Genomic DNA, 18,985 nt, shown 5'->3' with positions numbered 1-18,985 from the left:
TTTAACAGCAGGTTTTAACAGTCACCCTAAAAAGGTCCATAAAAGCAGAAGTAAAATGAACTCTTGAACGTTTTCTGCATCTGATCTTAGTAAATGTCCCTTAAGCAGTGGAATAATGGGATTTTTCTATAATGTTTCTGTATTATTCACCCATTTTCACCGCTGTGTAACTTCTTTAGTGTTTCAGATATTTCTGTCTACCTCTTTCTTTCTTTTTTCTCTCTCTCTCCTCTCTATTGCACTCTCTCTCACACAAAACAAGTACAGTACACTCCAAAAGTACAGAGAAGTTCTTTAGTCTTTTTTCATTGTCCCGCAATATGAAAACAGGAAGGGGACTTATGGATCTGTCTCCGTACATATGTACACATCACACGCGATATCTCTGGCACCTGTCTCGATTTTGACGAAACATGGGTGAATGATGCCTCTTGCCATTGAGGTCCAGCATTTACAAAATGATGCTGATTGGCCAGATGGTGGCACTATAACAATCGATTGAAAATGTAAACTTTTAAAGGTCACACCCCTCACAACATTTAACCTAAAGTCATGAAATTTGGTGTATAGGTCCCTCTCCTCACAAGGAACACATTTGCCTCGGGACCCATAAGGTCCGCCATGATGGATTTCCCTCATTTGGAATTTTGTGAAAAACACTTAAAACGCTACTCCTCTGGCACCAAATGACCGATCTGCATAAAACTTGATATGTGGCATCTATGGGCAAAGGTGTCTCAATTAAATATTTTCCTGATTAGTACCTAAATCAACCAATAAATATTCACGTGGGCTGGTTCTGGCACATAAATACATATAAATCAGTCACGGGCATGCGTATTGTAACAAAATATGGTTTACATGTTGCAAACACTGTCAAGAATTATATGCAAGACCATTCATATCGACCACACGGTGGAGCTATAGCGGGCACATGTTTTGTTGCTATCAGTATAGTCTAGTTTGAATTGTTGCCACTAATTGGCCCAAGGGTGAGGCGCTGCATCATTCGTGGGGGACAACATGTTTACTGTTGACTTGTTATACTTTCTGATGCTATGTGGGCGTTTTGAACTGGAATATGTACCAATTACACACACACCCAGTTACACACACTCTCTCTCTCTCTCTCTCTCTCTCTCTCTCTCTCTCTCTCTCTCCTCTCTCTCTCTCTCTCTCTCTCTCTCTCTCTCTCTCTCTCTCTCTCTCTCTCTCTCTTCCTTCCACTTGAGTCCAATCTCTTTGTGTGGTCCGCCCCATTACTTTACTGCACTTTATTGTCCAACAGTATGCTACCAACCCACATCACATACCTTTGCCTTTGAGGATTCTGATCACGTACAGATGCCATATCTTAATTTGATCATCTTGTTGTTGCAGGAAATGTAGTACACTTGTAGTGTATTCAAGGTTTACAAAGGCTTGTAAAGTTTGTAATTTCCAATTAATTTGCCAAAATAAAAAGTGTATCAATCCCTACAAAAAAATTCCATTAATTATAATCCACATAATAATGCACATTTCCTGTTGCTGCAGGATTATTTTCCTGCTGTGAGAAACTGGGTCAAATTAAGATACGGCATCTCTACCACTCGCTCTGTTTAGTCCATTAATTGGTTGAGTGGTATTGTGCTTGCTCTCATTCTCAGAAAGAAATGCAAGGCAACAGTGTATTCAGGGTAGCTGTATTCACAGAGCATTTGCCTTTAGCCGATTTTAATTAAAGCCAAACAATGGAAAATAAAAGAGACAAAAGTGGTGCAATGCTGATCACAATACACCAGCGCTTGTGTACACACACACACACACACACACACACACACACACACACACACACACACACACACCCCTTCTCTCATGCTGTACGGTTACAGTGGAGAGCAAATATCCGGGGCCATAGCACAGGGGGAGGAGAGGTCTCATTCTGAAGCTTCCATGTAAACAGTGCTTACATGTATGTGTGTAAGAGAGTGATTGTGTTTGTATGTATTTGCGTGTATAACAGTGTTTGTTTGTGTGGGTGTGTGTGTAAAATAGTGTTTGCTTGTGTGTGCAGAACACAGTCCTGTCATTAGAGAGTAAAGAGAATCGTTTTCTGTTTCAGAGAGATTGGGACCGACATTAAAGCCATGCAAATAGAATCTGTGTGGGTATCGGTTGGGCTCCTAACTGAGTAAAAAGACTCATGGGTTGTGTGTGTGTGTGTGTGTGTGTGTGTGTGTGTGTGTGTGTGTGTGTGTGTGTGTGTGTGTGTGTGTGAGAGAGATCATGTGGGGGGTGGGGTGGGGGGTGCCTATCAAATCAAATGTTATTGGTCACATAGACATGGTTAGCAGGTGTTATTGCGAGTGTAGTGAAATGCTTGTGCTTCTTGTTCTGACAGTGCAGCAATATCTAACAAGTAATCTAACAATTTCACAACAAATTCCTAATGGAATAAGGAATGGATAAATATATGGATGAGCAATGACAGAGCAGCATAGGCTAAGATGCAATAGAGCAGTGGTTGCCAAACTTTTTATTGTTCCATATCTCTTCAAACATTCAACCTCCAGCCCCTCTAGCACCAGGGTCAGCGCACTCTCAAATGTTGTTTTTTGCCATCATTGTAAGCCTGCCACACACACACACTATATGATAAATGTATTAAACATAAGAATGAGTGTGAGTTTTTGTCACAACCCGGCTCGTGGGAAGTGACAAAGAGCTCTTATAGGACCAGGGCACAAATAATAATATAATAATCAATAATTTAGCTCTTTATTTAGCCATCTTACATATAAAACCTTATTTGTTCATCAAAAATTGTGAATAACTCACCACAGGTTAATGGGAACGGTGTGCTTGAAAGATATACAACACTCTGCAATGTTGGGTTGTATTGGAGAGAGTTTTTGACTTAAATCATTTTCCACACACAGTCTGTGCCTGTATTTAGTTTTCATGCTAGTGAGGGCAGAGAATCCACTCTCACATAGGTACGTGGTTGCAAAGGGCATCAGTGTCTTAACAGCGTGATTTGCCAAGGCAGGATACTCTGTGCGCAGCCCTATCCAGAAATCTGGCAGTGGCTGATTAAATTCAGTTTTCACAGAACCGCTTGTTGCAATTTCGATGAGGCTCTCTTGTTCAGATATCGGTAAGTGGACTGGAGGCAGGGCATGAAAGGGATAACGAATCCAGTTGTTTGTGTCATCCGTTTCAGGAAAGTACCTGCGTAATTGCACACCTAGCTCACTCAGGTGCTTTGCTATATCACATTTGACATTGTCCGAAAGCTTGAGTTCATTTCCACACAAAAAATCATACAATGATGGAAAAACCTGTGTGTTGTCCTTAATGTTGTCCTTAATGTAGACAGAGAAGAGCTTCAACTTCTTAATCATAGCCTCAAATTTGTATTTCATTTTTTTTTATTTCACCTTTATTTAACCAGGTAGGCAAGTTGAGAACAAGTTCTCATTTACAATTGCGACCTGGCAAGATAAAGCAAAGCAGTTCGACAACATACAACAACACAGAGTTACACATGGAGTAAAACAAACATTCAGGCAATAATACAGTAGAAAAATAAGTCTATATACAATGTGAGCAAATGAGGTGAGATAAGGGAGGTAAAGGCAAAAAGGCCATGGTGGCAAAGTAAATACAATATAGCAAGTAAAACACTGGAATGGTAGATTTGTAGTAGAAGAAAGTGCAAAGTAGAAATAGAAATAATGGGGTGCAAAGGAGCAAAATAAATAAATACAGTTGGGGAACAGGTAGTTGTTTGGGCTAAATTATAGATGGGCTATGTACAGGTGCAGTGATCACTAGCTTTAAGCTGGTGCTTAAAGCTAGTGAGGAGATAAGTGTTTCCAGTTTCAGAGATTTTTGTAGTTCGTTCCAGTCATTGGCAGCAGAGAACTGGAAGGAGAGACGGCCAAAGGAGGAATTGGCCCTGGGGGTGACCAGAGAGATATACCTGATGGAGCGCGTGCTACAGGTGGGTGCTGCTATGGTGACCAGTGAGCGGAGATAAGGGGGGACTTTACCTAGCAGGGTCTTGTAGATGACCTGGAGCCAGTGGGTTTGGCGACGAGTGTGAAGCGAGGGCCAGCCAACGAGAGCGGGTGGTGGGTAGTATATGGGGCTTTGGTGACAAAACGGATGGCACTGTGATAGACTGCATCCAGTTTGTTGAGTAGGGTATTGGAGGCTATTTTGTAAATGACATCGCCGAAGTCGAGGATCGGTAGGATGGTCAGTTTTACGAGGGTATGTTTGGCAGCATGAGTGAAGGATGCTTTGTTGCGAAATAGGAAGCCAATTCTAGATTTAACTTTGGATTGGAGATGTTGGATGTGAGTCTGGAAGGAGAGTTTACAGTCTAACCAGATACCTAGGTATTTGTAGTTGTCCACATATTCTAAGTCAGAACTGTCCAGAGTAGTGATGCTGGACGGGCGGGCAGGTGCAGGCAGCGATCGGTTGAAGAGCATGCATTTAGTTTTACTTGTATTTAAGAGCAGTTGGAGGCCACGGAAGGAGAGTTGTATGGCATTGAAGCTCGTCTGGAGGGTTGTTAACACAGTGTCCAAAGAAGGGCCAGAAGTATACAGAATGGTGTCGTCTGCGTAGAGGTGGATCAGAGACTCACCAGCAGCAAGTGACATTATTGATGTATACAGAGAAAAGAGTTGGCCCAAGAATTGAACCCTGTGGCACCCCCATAGAGACAACCAGAGGCCCGGACAACAGGCCCTCAGATTTGACACACTGAACTCTATCAGAGAAGTAGTTGGTGAACCAGGCGAGGCAATCATTTGAGAAACCAAGGCTATTGAGTCTGCCGATGAGGATGTGGTGATTGACAGAATCGAAAGCTTTGGCCAGGTCAATGAATACGGCAGCACAGTATTGTTTCTTATCGATGGCGGTTACGATATCGTTTAGGACCTTGAGCATGGCTGAGGTGCACCCATGACCAGCTCTGAAACCAGATTGCATAGCGGAGAAGGTGCGGTGGGATTCGAAATGGTCGGTAATCTGTTTGTTGACTTGGCTTCCGAAGACCTTAGAAAGGCAGGGTAGGATAGATATAGGTCTGTAGCAGTTTGGGTCAAGAGTGTCCCCTCCTTTGAAGAGGGCGATGACAGCAGCTGCTTTCCAATCTTTGGGAATCTCAGATGACACGAAAGAGAGGTTGAACAGGCTAGTAATAGGGGTTGCAACAATTTCGGCAGATAATTTTAGAAAGATAGGGTCCAGATTGTCTAGCCCGGCTGATTTGTAGGGGTCCAGATTTTGCAGCTCTTTCAGAACATCAGCTGAATGGATTTGGGAGAAGGAGAAATGGGGAAGGCTTGGGCGAGAAGCTGTGGGGGGTGCAGTGCTGTTGACTGCGGTAGGGGTAGCCAGGTGGAAAGCATGGCCAGCCGTACAAAAATGCTTATTGAAATTCTCAATTATAGTGGGTTTATCGGTGGTGATAGAGTTTCCTATCCTCAGTGCAGTGGGCAGCTGGGAGGAGGTGTTCTTATTCTCCATGGACTTTACAGTGTCCCAGAACTTTTTTGAGTTTGTGTTGCAGGAAGCAAATTTCTGCTTGAAAAAGCTAGCCTTGGCTTTTCTAACTGCCTGTGTATATTGGTTTCTAACTTTCCTGAAAAGTTGCATATCACGGGGGCTGTTCGATTGTAATGCAGAACGCCACAGGATGTTTTTGTGTTGGTTAAGGGCAGTCAGGTCTGGAGAGAACCAAGGGCTATATCTGTTCCTGGATCTAAATTTCTTGAATGGGGCATGCTTATTTAAGATAGAGAGGAAGGCATTTAAAAAAAATAACCAGGCATCCTCTACTGACGGGATGAGGTCAATATCCTTCCAGGATAGCCGGGCCAGGTCGATTAGAAAGGCTTGCTCGCTGAAATGTTTCAGGGAGCGTTTGACAGTGATGAGTGGAGGTCGTTTGACCGCTGACCCATTACGGATGCAGTCAATGAGGCAGTGATCGCTGAGATCTTGGTTGAAAACAGCAGAGGTGTATTTAGAGGGCAAGTTGGTTAGGATGATATCTATGAGGGTGCCCGTGTTTATGGCTTTGGGGTGGTACCTGGTGTGTTCATTAATAATTTGTGTGAGATTGAGGGCATCAAGCTTGGATTGTAGGATAGCTGGGGTGTTAAGCATGTCCCAGTTTAGGTCACCTAGCAGCACGAGCTCTGAAGATAGATGGGGGGCAATCAGTTCACATATGGTGTCCAGAGCACAGCTTGGGGCTGAGGGTGGTCTATAGCAGGCGGCAACGGTGAGAGACTTGTTTTTAGAGAGATGGATTTTTAAAAGTAGAAGTTCAAATTGTTTGGGTACAGACCTGGATAGTAGGACAGAACTCTGCAGACTATCTCTGCAGTAGATTGCAACACCGCCCCCTTTGGCGGTTCTATCTTGTCTGAAAATGTTGTAGTTAGGGAGGAAGATTTAAGAGTTTTTGGTGGACTTCCTAAACCAGGATTCAGACACGGCTAGGACATCCCGGTTGGCAGAGTGTGCTAAAGCAGTGAATAAAACAAACTTAGGGAGGAGGCTTCTAATGTTAACATGCATGAAACCAAGGCTATGACGGTTACAGAAATCATCAAAAGAGAGTGCCTGGGGAATAGGAGTGGAGCTAGGCACTGCAGGGCCTGGATTCACCTCTACATCACCAGAGAAACAGAGGAGGAGGAGGATAAGGGTACGGCTAAAAGCTATGAGGTGTTGTCCATTATCTATACAGTTTGAAGTCGGAAGTTTACATACTTAGCCAAATACATTTAAACTCAGTTTTTCACAATTCCTGACTTTTAATCTGAGTAAAAATTCCCTGTTTTAGGTCAGTTAGAATTACCACTTTATTTTAAGAATGTGAAATGTCAGAATAATAGTAGAGAGAATAATTTATTTCAGCTTTTATTTATTTCATCACATTCCCAGTGGGTCAGAAGTTTACATATATATTTTTTTGTATTTGGTAGCATTGCCTTTCAATTGTTTAACTTGGGTCAAACATTTCGGGTAGCCTTCCACAAGCTTCCCACAATAAGTTAGATGAATTTTGGCCCATTCCTCCTGACAGAGCTGGTGTAACTGAGGGCCAGCCAACGAGAGCGTACTGGTTGTAGTGGTGGGTAGTATATGGGGCTTTGGTGACAAAACGGATGGCACTGTAATAGACTGCATCCAAATTGGTGGGTAGAGTGTTGGAATCTATTTTGTAAATTACATCGTCAAAGTTAAGGATCGGTAGAATGGTCAGTTTTACGAGGGTATGTTTGGCAGCATGAGTGAAGGATGCTTTGTTGCGAAATAGGAAGCCTATTCTAGATTTAATTTTGGATTGGAGATGCTTAATGTGAGTCTGGAAGGAGAGTTTACAGTCTAACCAGACACTTAGGTATTTGTAGTTGTCCACATATTCTAAGTCAAAACCGTCCAGAGTAGTGATGCTGGACGGGCGGGCAGGTGCGGGCAGCGATCGGTTGAAGAGCATGCATTTAGTTTTACTAGGGTTTAAGAGCAGTTGGAGGCCACGTAAGGAGTGTTGTATGGCATCGAAGCTCGTTTGGAGGTTTGTTAACACAGTGTCCAAAGAAGGGCCAGATGTATACAGAATGGTGTCGTCTGCTTAGAGGTTGATCAAAGAATCACCTGCAGCAAGAGCGACATCATTGATATATACAGAGAAGAGAGTCGGCCCGAGAATTGAACCCTGTGGCACCCCCATAGAGACTGCCAGAGCTCTGGACAACAGGCACTCCGATTTGACACACTGAACTCTATTTGAGAGGTAGTTAGTGAAGCAGGCAAGGCAGTCATTAGAGAAACCAAGGCTATTGAGTCTGCCGATAAGAATGCGATAATTGACAGAGTTGAAGCCTTGGCCAGGTTGATGAAGACGGCTGCACAGTACTGTTTTTTATCTAATGGTGGTTATGATATCTTTTAGGACCTTGAGCGTGGCTGAGGTACACCCGTGACAAGCTCGGAAACCGGATTGCATAGCGGAGAAGGTACGGTGGGATTCAAGATGGTTGGGGATCTTTGTCCACTTGGCTTTCGAAGACTAGAAAGGCAGGGCAGGATGGATATAGGTCTGTAAGAGTTTGGGTCTGGAGTGTCTCCCCCTTTGAAGAGGGGGATGACCCCGGCCGCTTTCCAGTCTTTAGGAATCTCAGACGATGCGAAAGAGAGGTTGAACAGACTAGTAATAGGGGTTACGACAATGGCGGCGGATAATTTAAGGAAGAGAGGGTCCAGATTGTCAAGCCCAGCTGATTTGTACTGATCCAGATTCTGCAGCTCTTTCAGGACATCAGCTGTCTGGATTTGGGTGAAGGAGAAGCAGGGGGGGGGCTTGGGCCATTTGCTGCGGGGGGTGCAGAGCTGTTGGCCGGGGTTGGGGTATCCAGGTGGAAAGCGTGGCCAGCCGTAGAGAAATGCTTATTGAAATTCTCGATTATCGTGGATTTATCGGTGGTGAGAGTGTTTCCTAGCCTCAGTGCAGTGGGCAGCTGAGAGGAGGTGGTGATTCGAGGTGGTAAATTCAGTGTCCTTCATAAGGCGCCAGCTGCGACCAATGGGTGGGTCATTTAGAAACAAGTTGAGCCCACTCCCCTTCCCATTTCGTAAAACTCTTCCTTAGTGACAGTTTTGAAGTCAACAACTTTTTTATTCTCTGCTAGCCAGCCCTCGAAGCAACGCACAGCCCAGTATGTATTCTTAACTGTGTTTTTTTCGTTGAGGCTTTTCTCTAGATCATTCAATTCAGTATCCTCCAAATCTGCATGCCTGGGTATTATTGCCATCTCTTTTTCCCATTCATCCATAGTCATGCTGCCGAAAAGATCAAAAGAAATGTTCCACTCATCCATTTTAGTTTTCGTAACAATGTATCTATTTAGCCAAGTCAACTGAAAAAAGTTTTGTATGTTGCTATGACAAGCAGCTCAATTTGCTGTCTGTCTCGTTCGGACACATTTACTTTATAAGGGACAGTGGAGATCGCAATTCAATATTGAAACAATATTGAAAAAGTCAGAGAGACAGACAACATGGTTTATGCAAATCTCTGCTGTTGAAAACCAAATGCTAGTCTGAAAGAAATGGGAGATAATATCTAGATGCTTTTTATAGTGGAGATCAAGTTTATACATTTCCTGGCAGGGTTGATGAGACCATGGATTGCGCAGTGAGATGAAACAGAGTAAATAGGCATTTCAACGTCATATTTTTCACCGGTGGTAACTTGTGAAATAGACACTGTCTGGAATGCGGTTTTAACCAATCAGCATTCAGGATTAGACCCACCCGTTGTGTAATTACTAATTGAATTACCCAGAAATGTAAAACAAGATCTGACTTTAAAACAAATTTTGACATTTTCAAACGGTGATGTGGCTTTTTAAAACTGATTTGCTACCAGTTTGAGTCTGTGTTGCATAGAAGTCCCCTTAGAAGTCAGTGCCAGTACTGTCTGGTGTCACGCGCACACCAGTAGACACACTTTCTCCCTCCCACACAGGCATTATGGAGATACTATCAATATTTTTCTTTCCACCTGCATGGCATTTACTCATGCCATGTGCCTTTGGGGCAGAGGGAAGAAAGGGGACTTATGCCCACTGATCTGAAGGCACTAAGAGGCTGTGACGTGATATTTGAATTCTCCCCCATGTGGGGTCCTTGATGCTGGAGTAACAGAGACACAAGGCCATAAATATGATTCATCTTCTCTAAACAGGAGGAGGTCACCACGGGAGTGTAAGTGTGTGTGAGAGTGTGAATGAGCCGTCTTGGCTCAATCTGTATAACTTCATGTAGCAGTACAGTCTCTCTTTGGAGAGCCGGTGAAGTTGGAATATAGCAACACACACACATACACACACACACACTTTCTCTACCACGTGTATACTTTCTCTCTCAGAGAGAACACCCCTCTGCCCCAAGAGAACACCCTCTTGTTGGTGCTGTCAAATAACACACTTTCTCTACCACGTGTACACTTTCTCTCTCAGACACACACACTTTCTCTACCACGTGTACACTTTCTCTCTCAGACACACACACTTTCTCTACCACGTGTACACTTTCTCTCTCAGACACACACACTTTCTCTACCACGTGTACACTTTCTCTCTCAGATACACACACTTTCTCTACCACGTGTATACTTTTTTGTATTGACATCATTTGAGACAATTGGAGGTGTACCTGTGGATGTATTTCAAGGCCTACCTTCAAACTCAGTGCCTCTTTGCTTGACGTCATAGGAAAATCAAAAGAAATCAGCCAAGACCTCAGAAACAAAATTGTAGACCTCCACAAGTCTGGTTCATCGTTGGGTGCAATTTCCAAATGCCTGAAGGTACCACGTTCATCTGTACAAACAATAGTACGCAAGTACAAACACCATGGGACCAAGCAGCCGTCATACCGCACAGGAAGGAGACGCGTTCTGTCTCCTAGAGATGAACGTACTTGGTGCAAAATGTGCAAATCAATCCCAGAACAACAGCAAAGGACCTTGTGAAGATGCTGGAGGAAACCGTTACAAAAGCATCTGTATCCACAGTAAAACGAGTCCTATATCGACATAACCTAAAAGGCCACTCAGCAAGGAAGATGCCACTGCCCCAAAACCACATTGTCACGTCCTGACCAGTATTTAGGTATTTGTATTATATTCGGTCAGGACATGGCGGAGGTATATTTGTTTTGTATGGTGTTTTTTTTTGTGTGTGGTGTAGAGGGGTGTTTTATTTATGTGTTCCTGGGTTTTGGGTGAATGTTCTGGGTTAGTATGTTCTAGGTTCGTTTTTCTATGTGTAGGTTTGGGTGCTGGACTCTCAATTGGAGGCAGGTGTTTCTAGTTGCCTCTGATTGAGAGTCCTATAAGTAGGTGTGTGTTTGGTTTGTGGGTAGTTATATTTTGCATTCTGGAGTTAGCTTGTAAAACTGTCATTCGTCGTTCTTGTTTTCTTGTTTTTTGTGTACGCTTCATTCTATATAATTAAAAGATGAGCATCCACATTCCTGCTGCGTATTGGTCCTCCATTCAACACGGCAATACTTGTGACAGAACTACCCACCACAACAGGACCAAGCAGCGGAGAAAGGAGCAGCAGGTGTATAATATGGACTATGGTGAGAGATGGACTTGGGAAGAGATTCTGGACGGGGCTGGACCTTGGCACCAGGCTGGGGAATACCGTCGCCCACGGGAGGAGATAGAGGAAGCGAAGGCTGAGAGGCGGCGATATGAGGCCATGAACGCGCTGATGGAGAAGCACGAGAGGCACCCCCAAGACATTTTTTTGGGGGGGCACACGGTTAGATTGGCTAGGCCAAGGAAAAGCCATAAGTCAGCTACCCGTGCTTACATGGAGAGACGTATGGAGTGGAGGGCGCCGAAGTTTGGAGAAGTGCGCAGGATCTGGCCCATACGCTCGCACAGTCCCGTGCGAGCTATTTCAGCCCCTCGCAGATGCCTTGCTAGAGTGGGCATCCAGCCTGGTAGGAGGATGCCTGCGCAGCGCGTCTGGTCGCCGGTACGCCTCCTAGGACCAGGCTACCCTACGCCCGCTCTACGCACAGTAACTATCAAGCACTTGCACAGCCCAGTTCGCCCTGTTCTAGCACCCCGCTCGTACAGGGCTGCTAGTTCCACCCAGCCAGGACGGGTTGTGCAGGAGGTGCGAGCAAGACCACCTGTGCGCCTCCATGGCCCAGTCTTTCCAGTTCCCGCCTCTCGTGCTGACCCGGAAGTGCGTACCTCCAGTCTGGCACGACCAGTACCAGCACCACGGATCAAGCTTCCCATGGGTCAGCCTAGTCCTAGTCAGCCTGTTCCCGCTCCTCGCACTAGCCCCGTGGGGTTTTGTTTTAAAACTGGCAGTTCCAGTACCAGCACCACGCATTAGGCCTATAGTGCATAAGAGTAATTCCTCTCGGCCGGTTCCTGCTTCCCGCACTAGCCCTAGGGTGCGTGTCTTCAGCCTGGTACCTCCTCTACCAGCCCCATGCACCAGGCTTCCAGTGCGTCAGCCCAGCCTCGAGAGTTCGGAGACTGTGCCCCGTCCAGAGGATCCGGCACCAGTGTGCAGTCCAGAGGATCCGGCACCAGTGTGCAGTCCAGAGGATACGGCACCAGTGTGCAGTCCAGAGTATCCGGCACCAGTGTGCAGTCCAGAGTATCCGGCAACAGTGTGCAGTCTAGAGTATCCGGCAACAGTGTCTATTCCGGAACCGAGGGATACTGCCTGCGACCCGGAACCGGGGGAGTCTGCCTGTGACCCGGAACCGGGGGAGTCTGCCTGTGACCCGGAACCGGGGGAGCCTGCCTGCGACCCGGAACCAAAGGGGTCTGCCTGCGACCCGGGACCAAGGGAATCTGCCTGCGACCCAGAACCGAAGGGGTCTGCCTGCGACCCGGAACCGAGGGGGCCTGCCTGCGACCCGGAACCAAAGGGGTCTGCCTGCGACCCGGAACCCGGTGAGTCTGCCTATGACCCGGAACCAAGGGAGTCTATCAGCAACCCGGAACTGAGTAAGTCTCTTGACGATCCGGAACTAAATGTGATTAACTGTGTACAAAATGAGTCTGCTTACAGCGTGGAATGGAATGGGTCTGCCTACGATCTGGAACGGAATGGGTCTGCCTACGATCCGGAATGATGGGAGTCTGCCTACGGCCCGGAACTGAGCAAGTCTGTCTGCAGTCTGGAGGGCAGTAGGCCTGAGCCGGAACCACCTCCAGTTTAGGTGGGTTGGGGAGGGGGGGTGTAGCACAGGTGCTGTCGTTGACGGCAGCCACCCTCCCTTCCCTCCCTTTAGTTTAGGGGTTTATTTTTGTTGTTGTTGGGTTGTCTTTGTTTAGGTGCAGTCGGTGTATGCACCTTTAGGGGGGGTAATGTCACGTCCTGACCAGTATTTAGGTATTTGGATTATATTTGGTCAGGACGTGGCAGAGGTATATTTGTTTTGTATGGTGTTTTTTTTGTGTGTGGTGTAGAGGGGTGTTTTATTTATGTGTTCCTGGGTTTTGGGTGTATGTTCTGGGTTAGTATGTTCTAGGTTAGTTTTTCTATGTGTAGGTTTGGGTGCTGGACTCTCAATTGGAGGCAGGTGTTTCTAGTTGCCTCTGATTGAGAGTCCTATAAGTAGGTGTGTGTTTGGTTTGTGGGTAGTTATATTTTGCACCGCTAAGCATTCTGGAGTTAGCCTGTAAAACTGTCATTCGTCGTTCTTGTTTTCTTGTTTTTTGTGTACGCTTCATTCTATATAATTTAAAGATGAGCATCCACATTCCTGCTGCGTATTGGTCCTCCATTCAACACGGCAATACTTGTGACAGAACTACCCACCACAACAGGACCAAGCAGCGGAGAAAGGAGCAGCAGGTGTATGATATGGACTATGGTGAGAGATGGACTTGGGAAGAGATTCGGGACGGGGCTGGACCTTGGCACCAGGCTGGGGAATACCGTCGCCCACGGGAGGAGATAGAGGAAGCGAAGGCTGAGAGGCGGCGATATGAGGCCATGAACGCGCTGATGGAGAAGCACGAGAGGCACCCCCAAGACATTTTTTTTGGGGGGGCACACGGTTAGATTGGCTAGGCCAAGGAAAAGCCATAAGTCAGCTACCCGTGCTTACATGGAGAGACGTATGGAGTGGAGGGCGCCGAAGTTTGGAGAAGTGCGCAGGATCTGGCCCATACGCTCGCACAGTCCCGTGCGAGCTATTTCAGCCTCTCGCAGATGCCTTGCTAGAGTGGGCATCCAGCCTGGTAGGAGGATGCCTGCGCAGCGCGTCTGGTCGCCGGTACGCCCCCTAGGACCAGGCTACCCTACGCCCGCTCTACGCACAGTAACTATCAAGCACTTGCACAGCCCAGTTCGCCCTGTTCTAGCACCCCGCTCGTACAGGGCTGCTAGTTCCACCCAGCCAGGACGGGTTGTGCAGGAGGTGCGAGCAAGACCACCTGTGCGCCTCCATGGCCCAGTCTTTCCAGTTCCCGCCTCTCGTGCTACCCGGAAGTGCGTACCTCCAGTCTGGCACGACCAGTACCAGCACCACGGATCAAGCTTCCCATGGGTCAGCCTAGTCCTAGTCAGCCTGTTCCCGCTCCTCGCACTAGCCATGGGGTGTGTGGTTTAAAACTGGCAGTTCCAGCACCACGCATTAGGCCTATAGTGCATAAGAGTAATTCCTCTCGGCCGGTTCCTGCTTCCCGCACTAGCCCTAGGGTGTGTGTCTTCAGCCTGGTACCTCCTCTACCAGCCCCACGCACCAGGCTTCCAGTGCGTCAGCCCAGCCTCGAGAGTTCGGAGACTGTGCCCCGTCCAGAGGATCCGGCACCAGTGTGCAGTCCAGAGGATCCGGCACCAGTGTGCAGTCCAGAGGATCCGGCACCAGTGTGCAGTCCAGAGGATCCGGCACCAGTGTGCAGTCCAGAGTATCCGGCAACAGTGTGCAGTCCAGAGTATCCGGCAACAGTGTGCAGTCTAGAGTATCCGGCAACAGTGTCTATTCCGGAACCGAGGGATACTGCCTGCGACCCGGAACTGAGGGAGCCTGCCTGTGACCCGGAACCGAGGGAGCCTGCCTGTGACCCGGAACTGGGGGAGTCTGCCTGTGACCCGGAACCGGGGGAGTCTGCCTGTGACCCGGAACCGGGGGAGTCTGCCTGCGACCCGGAACCGAGGGGGCCTGCCTGCGACCCGGAACCGAGGGGGCCTGCCTGCGACCCGGAACCAAAGGGGTCTGCCTGCGACCCGGGACCAAGGGAATCTGCCTGCGACCCGGAACGAAGGGGTCTGCCTGCGACCCGGAACCCGGTGAGTCTGCCTATGACCCGGAACCAAGGGAGTCTATCAGCAACCCGGAACTGAGTAAGTCTCTTGACGATCCGGAACTAAATGTGATTAACTGTGTACAAAATGAGTCTGCTTACAGCGTGGAATGGAATGGGTCTGCCTACGATCTGGAACGGAATGGGTCTGCCTACGATCCGGAATGATGGGAGTCTGCCTACGGCCCGGAACTGAGCAAGTCTGTCTGCAGTCTGGAGGGCAGTAGGCCTGAGCCGGAACCACCTCCAGTTTAGGTGGGTTGGGGGGGGGGGGTGTAGCACAGGTGCTGTCGTTGACGGCAGCCACCCTTCCTTCCCTCCCTTTAGTTTAGGGGTTTATTTTTGTTGTTGTTGGGTTGTCTTTGTTTAGGTGCAGTCGGTGTATGCACCTTTAGGGGGGGTAATGTCACGTCCTGACCAGTATTTAGGTATTTGGATTATATTTGGTCAGGACGTGGCAGAGGTATATTTGTTTTGTATGGTGTTTTTTTTGTGTGTGGTGTAGAGGGGTGTTTTATTTATGTGTTCCTGGGTTTTGGGTGTATGTTCTGGGTTAGTATGTTCTAGGTTAGTTTTTCTATGTGTAGGTTTGGGTGCTGGACTCTCAATTGGAGGCAGGTGTTTCTAGTTGCCTCTGATTGAGAGTCCTATAAGTAGGTGTGTGTTTGGTTTGTGGGTAGTTATATTTTGCACCGCTAAGCATTCTGGAGTTAGCCTGTAAAACTGTCATTCGTCGTTCTTGTTTTCTTGTTTTTTTGTGTACGCTTCATTCTATATAATTAAAAGATGAGCATCCACATTCCTGCTGCGTATTGGTCCTCCATTCAACACGGCAATACTTGTGACACACATAAAAAAGCCAGACTATGGTTTGCAACTGCACATGGGGACAAAGATTGTATTTTTTGGAGAAATGTCCTCTGGTCTGATGAAACAAAAATAGAACTGTTTGGAGGAAAAAGGGGGAGGCTTGCAAGCCGAAGAACACCATCCCAACCGTGAAGCACAGGGGTGGCAGCATCATGTTGTGGTGTTGCTTTGTTGCAGGAGGGACTGGTGCACTTCACAAAATAGATGGCATCATGAGGTGAGAAAATTATGTGGATATATTGAAGCAACATCTCAAGACATCAGTCAGGAAGGGTCTTCCAAATGGACAATGACCCCAAGCATACTCCCAAAGTTGTGGCAAAATGGCTTAAGGACAACAAAGTCAAGGTATTGGAGTGGCCATCACAAAGCCCTGATCTCAATCCTATAGAAAGTTTGAGCAGAACTGAAAAAGCGTGTGCGATCAAGGAGGCCTACAAACCTGACTCAGTTACACCAGCTCTGTCAGGAGGAATGGGCCAAAATTCACCCAACTTATTGTGGGAAGCTTGTGGAAGGCTACTCGAAATGTTTAACCCAAGTTAAACAATTTAAAGGCAATGCTACCAAATACTAATTGTGCGTATGTAAACTTCTGACCCACTGGAAATGTGATGAAAGAAATAAAAGCTGAAATAAATAATTCTCTCTACTATTATTCTGACATTTCACATTCTCAAAATAAAGTGGTGATCCTAACTGACCTAAGACAGGGAATATTTGCTAGGATTACATGTCAGGAATTGTGAAAAACTGAGTTTAAATGTATTTGGCTCAGGTGTATGTAAACGTCTGACTTCAACTGTATGTATCTGAGTTCACTCTTAGAAAAAAAGGTGCTACAGTGTATCTAGAACTGAAACGGTTTCTTCGGCTGTCCCTATAGGGTTCCGTGTAGAACCCTTTCTACAGAAGGTTCTACATGGGACCTTAAAGAGTTCTACCTGGAACCAAAAAGGGTTATCATATGTGGACAGCCGCAGAACCCTTTTAGAACCCTTTTTTATTAGAGTGTAGTGTATAATGTACTTATGTAAATACTCTACTTCTTGCTACTAGTAGGCCCTCAAGCTTGATGAGGCACTGGTAACACGACATAAGTCTTCAAGACGTCTGCAATGAACAGAAAGATGCCCGCAGTAACAATGGATAATCATTACTGTCAGATGAATGAAACCAAGCCTATTCATCAGGACTGTGGGTATGAAAAGGAAGAGGGAATGAAAGAGTAGAGAGTACAGACATACACAGAGATTGATCTACAGGGAAAGAAAACAATGTGACTGTGTCCCAAATGGTACCCTATTCCCTATGTCAGGGGAGCTCAAACCTTTGGGCTTGGTGGGCCAAAATATAATCTGAGTGGGGGGCCATTGGCTGAAGAAATAGAAATGATTTATTTAGAAATATTAAAGGTAAACAATAGCTTTTAAGAGTCTTGGAATAATAGCTTTTTTGAAAGTAATCATAAAATTACACTTCAAACGTTAATCAAATCAAAGCCAAACAACTTGACACCTAACCTTACACATTCTGATTACCAGTACTAAAGATTTATTACATTTGACCATTGTGGCGTAAGGCTAATAACTTGAATATGTGCCTCTAGCATTTTGGGGGTCCCAAAAAAGATTTGGTTGCAGGCAAAACATTTGAGTGGCCCCCCTCTTGGCAGCAGAGAGAAACATTTACAGGTTTAATGTTAATGTCCTGCAATTTTTTATTTGTTTTACATGGGGCGTGGAGAAAATGTTGCAGTTTTAAAGCAGATTTTCTGCAATTCTACAAATGTTTCCATGGAGCAGAGAGAAAATGTTGTTTTAAAACTAATTTCATGTGATTCTACTCATTTTGCCATGGGATGGAGAGAAAATGTTGCAGTTTTAATGCAAATTCCCTGCCATGTTCATATGACATTTGAGTGAGAGTGACTGTTAGGAGAATTATGTTCTCAATGTTAACTTCAATTAAAATACTCAGTCTGCAACCCGGAATTGGTAAGATTCTGGTTGAATGAAACAGACAGAGTCCCAGCTTACAAGAGGCAGAATGTTTATTCACGAGAACGTTCTGAAGTCCATTGTACAGAGACATCATTTTTATAGTTCCCTCCTTATTTACGCACACACATACACACAAACATTAAGGCCCCAGATCTCTTAAAACTGTAGATCATTACCCAGCCGACAGTTTCATTCCTCTCAGATTAGGGAAACCTTGAGGGGTCCTCCCTCTCATATCATAAACCCTCAGAGTTCAAGCTAGGTCAGGTCAACCACAGTTTAACAGTTCTTGGTGTTTACTTAAACACACACACAAATTCCTCTCTTAAAGTCCAACCTTGTTATTCTTATGCTTAACCCTTTAGTTACTCATTCTACATGCTATATAGACCATACCCCTAATAGTTAAGTTTCAGGGTAGAATTATTTAATCATTACATTCAAACATATAAATCCTTTAACAGTGACTAACAACATCAATTGCGGCCCTCTGGTGGTCAGGGCCCCTGGGCACGTGCCTTGGGTGCCTTGTCAGCAAATCGGGCATGATTGCTACAAGGGTTAGATAGCTGGCTAGACTAACTTACCTAGCTAGCAATCTATAAAATGTTAGCTAACATGGGCTTATTGATTGACTGTCAGTGACTGACATAGTAAAACTGAGTAAAAATGCTGATGCACTACCAAATTTCAAAATTGCATGTTTTGTATTCTACTATGCTATCTCTCAACAGTAAGTTGAGACCCGACTGACTTCCTAAAAATATATATTATTATTCATAGTGGTTATCCATAGAGGTCCTGGTTGGCCAAACCAAACTTTGTTGTGGGCCAAAATCCTAGTTTGGTCGGCCCTTCCCCTTTGTAGTGCACTACTTTTGACCATGGCCCTATATAGGGAATCGAGTGCCATTTGGGACAGAGCCTGGGTTCTTTGATCATGAAGAGAACTGTTTGCCAGTTTAAAGATGTAGGATATTAATTTGATCATCCTGATGCAAGAGAACATTTTCTGCACTGCATGAAATCTTAAACTTGTATTGTATTTGAGGTTTAAAAAGGCTTCTGAAGTTAGTAATTTTTACATTTCAAACTGGATTTTCACTTACAAAACATTGTATTGTATGTGTAACCAGGCCAGCTTAGCTTGGTTCGGCTCAGCTCAGTAGTTTTAAAATTGTTTCAGAGTTTTGCGTATTGTCAATAATTGTATGCTGGCAGTTCAAGCCAATGA

Source organism: Salmo salar, chromosome 11 (genome assembly GCF_965601325.2).
Source record: "Salmo salar chromosome 11, fSalSal1, whole genome shotgun sequence".
Lineage (NCBI taxonomy): Eukaryota > Metazoa > Chordata > Actinopteri > Salmoniformes > Salmonidae > Salmo > Salmo salar.
Note: the sequence above shows the minus strand (reverse complement) of the source record.